Source organism: Leptonychotes weddellii, chromosome 2, assembly GCF_054177405.1.
Source record: "Leptonychotes weddellii isolate Sample4059 chromosome 2, ASM5417740v2, whole genome shotgun sequence".
NCBI lineage: Eukaryota > Metazoa > Chordata > Mammalia > Carnivora > Phocidae > Leptonychotes > Leptonychotes weddellii.
In genome coordinates, this window is record NC_138370.1 from 48,508,210 (window position 1) to 48,516,390 (window position 8,181).

Sequence of the window (8,181 nt, forward strand, 5' to 3'; positions counted from 1 at the left end):
TCCTAAGATCAGGAACAAGGAAAAAAAGTCTGCCCTCTCCAACTTTGATTCAACATTATTCCGTGGTTCTAATCAGTGCAATAGGCAAGAATAAGAAAGGATATCCAGATTATAGTTTTATTATATCTGAATACATCTTTATTTTACATTAATTCTTAAAGAATATGTGCTTGATATAGAGTATTATGTTCACAAATTTTTCTTTTAGTATGTCAAAGAGTAGTTTGCTGACTTCTGGCTCCCAAAGTTCTTGATAAGAAATTAGCAAATATTGGAATTATTGTATTCCTGTTGTGTTCTATTTCTGCTTTTTAAGATTTTATCTTTTGTTTTCATTAGTTTGAGTATGGGGAAGCTAAGCATGGATTTCTTCATATCCTTTTTCTTTTTTCTTAGAGTTTAATGGCTTTCATAAACATATAAATTTATTTTTTCACCAAATTAGGAAAATTCTGACATTGTGCTTTCAAGTTTTCTTCTCTTGTATTCTCACTCTAGAACTCAATGTGTGTACATTTTCACTGTTTTGATAATGTTTAAGGATTCCCTTTGTGGTTGTTTATTTTTCTTGATTCTTTAAATAGTATAATTTCTACTTGTCTTTCACCAAATTCATTCTCTTCTCTCTTATCTCCATTTATTGTGCATCCCAATGCTATCTTTTAAATTTCAGAAATTATATTTATTATCTCTAGAATTTCCACTGGATTATTTTTTTATAGTTAGCATTTCTTCCCTGAGATTTCCTACCTCTTTAGTAACTGAGAACATATTTTTCTTTACTTCATCAAGAATACTTATTATTTTGCTTTAAAATCCTTGTATGCTAATTGCTAATTTCAACATTAAGCTGTTGATTTAATTTTCTGTTGAGAATGGGTTCCATTCTTTAGTTCTTGAAATGTTGATTAATTTGGGTTTTTAACTTCCCTTAGGCTAAAAGGAATAAACAAGTTTTTCTGTATTTTGTTCAGAATAGTTATCATCTGCATGAGGATTACTTTGAAGCTTACTCCAGCATACTAGAAGAAAAAGGGCCATATATTTGCATTTACTCTGCAAAATATTTTTTTTTATTATTTTTATTTCTTTATGCAAAGTATTTACCATTATATGTACATTTAACTTTTGTTATTTTTCATTCCTTCTTGCATCCCCAAGTTCCCTTCTGGAAATATTTTTCTTCTGCATGTAATATTATTTTCTCCTTAATGTATATTTGCTGGTAACAACTTCTTTCTATTTTTGTTTCATTGAACACATCTTTTTTTTCATCTTAATTCTTGTTGATTGTTGTAGCTGGCTATACATTCTGTTAGAAGTTAATTTTTTGATTACATTAGCAATAATATTTCATTGTCTTCAGACTTCAGTTGAGACCACTGTCAGTCTTATTGACCCTTTAAAAATAATTTTTCTGTCGAAGTTTTTCTCTTGCATATATATGTTTAAATAGTTTAATTATGATATGTTTAGGTGTGGTTTTCTTTGCTTTTATTTTTCTTTTACCTCCTTGGTGTTTGTAGAGTGTCTTAAATCTGCGTCTTGTGATTTTTTTGCAATTTTGAAAAGCCATTATCTTTTCAATCATGTCAATCCATCTCTCCTGACTTCCTCTGTGATTTCCTTTACACATAACTTTGATGTTTACATTATAACACTTATATCCCTTAGGTTATTTTCTGTATTTTCTATATTTTTTTATATATCTGGACTTCTAAATATTGTTTCTTACTTATCTTCCAGCTTACTACTCTTGCTCTTTGCTATGGCTAGGCCTATCTTCATCCTTTGAATTTATAATTTTTTAAGTATTTTAGTTCTAGAGTTCCCATATTTTATATATTCTGTTTATGAGACTTGTTTTATATGTCCATGAATATTTTAAGGTCAATACCTCAATTTCCTGGGTACACTTTGTGTCTGTTTTTGATTATCTTTGTCCCTTGTGATCATATTTTCATGTTTCCTCATATGCCTGTCTTTAAAAAAAAAATCACAACCTTAATATTATATATGAAAAATATATATAGACATAATTTAAGGCCTAATATGGCATTATTATTATTATTATTTAAAGATTTTATTTATTAGAGAGAGCACAAGCAGGGGTAAGGGCAGCGGCAGCGGCAGAGGGAGAAGCAGACTCCCCGCTGAGCAGGGAGCCTGATGTGAGACTCGATTCCAGGACTCTGGGATCATGACCTGAGCTGAAGGCAGATGCTTAACTGACTGAGCCACCCAGGCACTGTTAGTATTATTTATTAAAGAATTTATCTTTGCTTTAGATAGGAAGCTGGAGCTACTAACAATTCCAGATTGCTTTAATCCAATCAGGCCTTCAGTCTTTGCAAAGGCCAATTTATTTACCGTTCATTCATTCTTACTCCTATTTTATAGCCTCTCTGGGTCACAAACCAAAGGTGGTGGGTGGGAGTGGTGTTTCTTGACAGTGGGCACTGAATTCAGTTTGCCTTCTGAGTCCTGTGAGATTTTTGATAGCTCTTTTCAGCTTTTCAGTTCTTTGGCCACCTCTGGAGGAATATGCCTTTGGTTCTAGGATATATGACACCAAATGTGAGATTACCATTTTATGCTTCCTTCTTTCCTCTGGTTCTTGCTTCATATCTTTTCCTGTCTTGTTGGTTCTCTGGTGCCTCATACATATTATTTTTTTTTAATATTTAAAACAGCTTTTCTAATTATTTTCAATAGTACAGATTTTGAGTTACCTTGCCTATAGACACCAGAGGCAGAACATACAGTAAGTTGAGAAAAATAAAATCAAATGTATTTTTTGACACATGATTCATTGATACATTTCTTGCCACAAAATTCATGTTCCAGTACTTCCAGGTGTCTTCATGACAATTGTCTAGTGATTGACTTGAACTCAGCAGCTGAGACATACCTATTATGGAGTGTTTATGATGTTTAATATATTGCCCTCTTTCTCTCTCTCTTGTCACATACTAGTTTTTTTTTTACTTGGAGCAATTTACTTAATATCTCCATGCCTTGGATTTTTCAACTGTTGAATGATGAAAATAGTATATTCTTTTCAGAAAGTTTCAGTGAGTTAAATATGAAAGCAGTAAGAACATTGAGTATCAATATGGCCCAACCATTCCTTCACCAGTTTCAGGTTATTTCATATATTTTTTAACCTATGTCTTATATCCTTTCCAGTGATTTTCTTGAATAGCAGTAGTCTTTGTTACTGTCTGTCACTCAAGAATTTCATGTACATGTACATTATTTTAAATAATTTTACTAAGAGTCTTGTATGTCATATATGAAGTAATTGACCATAAGATAGGTTTAGAGATATAAAGTTATATAGTCAGTGGTGTTTTTTTTTTTTTTTTTCTCCTCTTCAGTAAGTGTCTATGAAAATAGGGTATGGGGTGTGCAAAGATAAAAGCCAAGGCAAAAATCAGCAGCTTTGGCTGAAAACAATAAATATTGTATTCAATAAAGGACAACATAAACCACAGATGTCACCAATAAAGTGTTGACAGACGATTGAGAGTGGTAGAAGTTCAAGAGTACAGAGTCAATTTAGCTAATAAAGTTGACTGTTTTCACAGGTCTGTGAAATAGTAATCATCTATCTGTGATCACAGTAATAAATACATATAAACTGCTTACTATGAATGTTCTAAGTACTTTCATATAATGACTCATAACTTTCTCAACTCCCTCTTTTTTGGAGGAAAGAGAGAATTATACTTCCTCCACAAAGGAATTTTTTTCCTCGACAACCTGTCCCCACCAGTATCACCAGAAAGTACATTCAGTTGCACAATAATGTATGCTCCTTAGTATTCACCGGCCACATTTGGATAACTGCTATATACAGCCTGAAATTTCTCAGTCTTTGGTGTACAAGTTCAAGGAGGATGCATCATTGACCAATCACTAAGTTTTGTCCTTTCTACCCCTGAAGTATCTGCCATAAATGCACATCACCATCCATTATTTCTCTTTGGATTATGAGCATCGTTCACTGGGAATAAAGAAACAGAATTGTGTGTGCTCTTCTTGCCTCCAGTCTTGCTTTTTAAAATACATTCTTCACAAAGCAGCCAGAGTGAAATATTTAATAAGAATTAATAACTTTATTCTCTTGCCTAAAAGGAATCGATGCCTTTTCATAGGTATCAGAATAGGTACAAACTCATGACATAAGTTATAAGAATTCCTTCTAAACAACTTTCATTACCACTATTTCTAGCTTCAACTCAGGCTATTCTTGACCTTGCTCTTTTTATCCCTGAGATATTTTACTTTTTCCAGGCCATTTTATCTATCAGGCTCATACTTAGATGAGGAATATGCTAATTCTGTCTGAAACACCCTTCACCAACACTCCCACCTCCTTCCCATCATGCCTTTCTCCTAACCATCTACAGGTCTCACTCTAAACATCATATTACCCATGAGGCCTTTCCTGGGTAATTTCTCCAGAAATAACTGACTTCTGCATTGCACAAAAGGATTTACCTGTATTTACCTGTTCCTGCTGTAACATAGTGTTGTATAACATATCTTTCTGATTTGTTTTCATATAAGCAAGTGTTATAGTGCTTGGCACACAGACAAGACTTAAAATTAGATTATTGTTGAAATGTTCTTTCATATTAGACCCATTTTAGAAGTCACACATGAACTCCGTATATTTGACCTGCAACTAAGAAACAGAGGATACTTTTTACTTACCCTTCAAGTGTTCAGTCTCTGAATCAACCCCAGGGCATGTTGGCATTATAATTATAAATATAGTTGCATAGCATTTCTCACACCTGCCAGAATGAGGAGATGATGATAAAATGTGAAGGTTTTATTTTCTGAAAAGCTTCTCCCATTTCCTTCTTCCTTTTTTGTAGTTGATTAATAATTTCAGGGATCAATGTAATCTGGGAGTTTTGGGACCTGAATTTGAGGGAAAAAAATGAAATGTCAGGAATGTCCTCCACTTCAACTTGTATGGTGCAATACCAAAATAATATACTTAGAGCATTCTAAGGACCAGTTTATTGTATCTGGAGATAAAGGACTAGGGAAAAATGGATATAATACCTCTGTTCAAGGAGCTTACTTACTAGACAGGGAAATTGACATTAAAGCAATAATTACACTTATGAATCTACCTATACAAACTGAGATATGTAACATGGTTTTATGGGAGCTTAGAACAAGGGCTATCATCTAAACTATTAGAAAAGAAAATGTGAGGGATGCCTGGGTGGCTCAGTCATTTAAGTATCTGCCTTCTGCTCAGGTCATGATCCTGGAGTCCTAGGATCAAACCCCCTGTGTGGGGCTCCCTGCTCAGTGGGGAGTCTGCTTTTCTCTCTCCCTCTTCCAGTCTCCACCCCTGTGTGCACTCTTTCTCTCTCTCTCAAATAAATCTTAAAAAAACTTGAGATAAAATTAGAAGGACCTAGGGTGCCTGGGTGGCTCAGTCGGTTGAGCAGCTGCCTTCGGCTCAGGTCATGATCCTGGAGTCCCTGGATCGAGTCCCGCATCGGGCTCCCTGCTCGGCGGGGAGTCTGCTTCTCCCTCTAACCCTCCCCCCTCTCATGTGCTCTATCTCATTCTCTCTCTCTCAAATAAATAAATAAAATCTTTAAAAAAAAAATTAGAAGGACATAAAATTAAATTGAAGATAGGTGGAGAGTATTCTAGATGGAGTAACAGAATATGCAAAGACCCTGAATCAGGGAGAATCACTGTGCAGTAGTGGTGCTAAAAGAATATCAATGAGGGAAAATGCAGAATCAAAGAGCTTATCAGCTTTGGGGAGGATTTTATTTAATCTTTATCCTAAGAGCATATGAAACCCATTGGCACATTTTAAAGACAAAGATAACCTAATCAGATTTGCATTTTGAAGCAAATACTTTATATGTGACTTGATTTCTCAAAAATCACTGTTTTTTAGCTCCTTAAATCTTCTCACTCTAGTTCTGGGAGACAAATTAAATTACCAGAACAAATAGAATGATCATATCCTATGGGATCCTTCAGTGCTTACTAAGTTGACTGGAAGGAAGCATTAAAAAATTAAAATGAATTCTCCCATCAAAGGCTTCACATCTGCCCCCTTGACACTCAGTTTTGTTTTGTTATTGTTTTCTTAAGTTGTGAATCCTTTGAGCATAGAACAGAATCCTTACTACTAGGCATACACACAAGTATGATATTTGAAGGAGGAAATCCTAATTTAATATAATAGGAAGAAACAAGTTTCACGGCATCTTTAATTAAAAAAGAGCTTCAGAGGTCAGTGTTTTGTGTCAGAATTCAAAACAACTGTAATAACCAGAAACTAGATAGCAATGTAAACCCTATTCCTTGGGGAAAGTATACACACTTAAAGAGAAGTGTTTGGATATAAACATGATATTTAAACAGGCTTAGAGAAACAATATGATCAGCTCTATACAGTGATTTAGTCTAAAGCAAAATCTTTTAGCATTTGCATCCCATCTTCTATACTTCATAAAACTGTCATCATACTACCTGTCTCTTAAAATTTTAAATCACACTAAATCATCTGGATGTTTAAAAAGCAAAGACAGAAAAATAAATTTAATGTTCTTGTTCTCAAATAAGTGATTCTGATCTAAAAAGGAATGTAATTTTGTGGATTTTTCTGAGAATAAAAAGTGAAGAACTTAAGTATAGTTTAGTGTTTTTAAAGTTTAGTAATTACTTTCCATTTTATTTATAATTATTTGTGATATTTTATAATTCATGTATTTCAGAGCAACTATAAAATGAAATCTAAAAGTAATGACAACATGATATACTTCATGTTGCTGGTAAGGAGGAAAATCTATTATCATCACACTTGTTAAATAGAAAGAACACAGGTTATAGAATTCGAATTAACACTGAGTTCAATTTCTGTCACCTTGGGAAAGTTATATAACCTCTCTACGCCTAAGTTTCTTCGATGCTAATCATACTTTCTTTAAAGTTTTACAATGGATATTAAAATTATATACAGAGATGAATAAAATACGCCTTGGTCATAGGAAGAATATAAGTACTCTCAACTTAGGTAATTGGAAGAGAGGTTTTATAAAGAATTATTAGCAAAGAATTGACCAGACTTTAGGAAAACCACATGACATAGGGCAGTAATCCAGGGCTAGCAACCACAAAAGAAAGTAGGTTGAAAGGCCCATGTTACAGGAGACTTGACCTTCAGTGGAGGACATAGACCACTGGAGGAATCTTGCATGAAGGGAGTCACATATTTATATACTGACTTTACTCTTCTACTTCTCTCCTCCTCGGTGGATCTTCTATCAATGCTTTCCTTTGGCTGTACTTAACTGGAAGCTGAAAGAGAAAGAATATACTGATAAAACCTTTGTAGTTTAGCTTTCTGGGACACAGAGTAAGGAAGAGTACAGAAAACAATGGAAGCATATAAAAGAAATCAGCTCAGTAAGTATTAATAGATTTTTGTTGAAGTAAATTTTCTGGTTGCTAGAGATGTTTAACAGATCATAAAATCATATATTTGATAAACTTTCACAGAGCGAATATCAATCAATTCAAGAAACAGAAAATAAATACATGGTATTAGCAATGAGAATATAGGACAATGTGTAGGCCTAAAACATTGGAAATTATTTTTCTAGAGCTGTGAGCAGCCATCGAGCCTCTCAAAACTGAAAGTACTTGCACTTTGCTTACTGACATGGAGTCCCTCTCTCCCTCAGTGCCTCCTGATCCCTTTTAGCACTTACCTTGAATTCAGCTCCTCTATGGACAAAGGTCATTAGGAATGGGGCTGAGGTCTGTCTGTGTCCAAAAGGAACTAAATGACATATGCCTGTTCAAATATGCAGGAACTTGTTGGAGAGAAGAGACTCAAACTTTTATGAGTCCACTGGGTACAGGAACCCAAGTCACTATTGTATACAGTCTCTGGAGGGAGGTTTCATCTGAATTCAACTGATGCAGCTTGCTCCAGGTTCACAGTGAGGAAGGGAAGTTAAGATAACCGTATGCGTGGAGCTCGCTGGGCCAGTTCAATGTACCGCTGTTGTTACTTCTATATCTAAATATATAATAGACATTAATGTGTTATATGCTTGTACTTCTCCAACCCAAAAGTGGCAGAGGTGATATGCTAAACTGGTTAGATTCACAAGTTGA

The 8,181-nt window shown here is 34.3% G+C and overlaps 1 long non-coding RNA gene across 1 annotated transcript in view; it reads right to left on the reverse strand.

The window, feature by feature from the left end:
* Window positions 1-7,351, reverse strand: part of LOC145720306 (uncharacterized) — a 52,219-nt gene extending 44,868 nt beyond the window's left edge. The window contains exons 1-2 of the long non-coding RNA XR_014143223.1: window positions 7,217-7,351; window positions 4,723-4,935 (exon numbers count right to left, since the gene is read on the reverse strand). This is a non-coding gene — a long non-coding RNA (uncharacterized LOC145720306). The remainder of the gene's footprint in view (window positions 1-4,722; window positions 4,936-7,216) is intronic.
* Window positions 7,352-8,181: the final 830 nt, after the last annotated feature.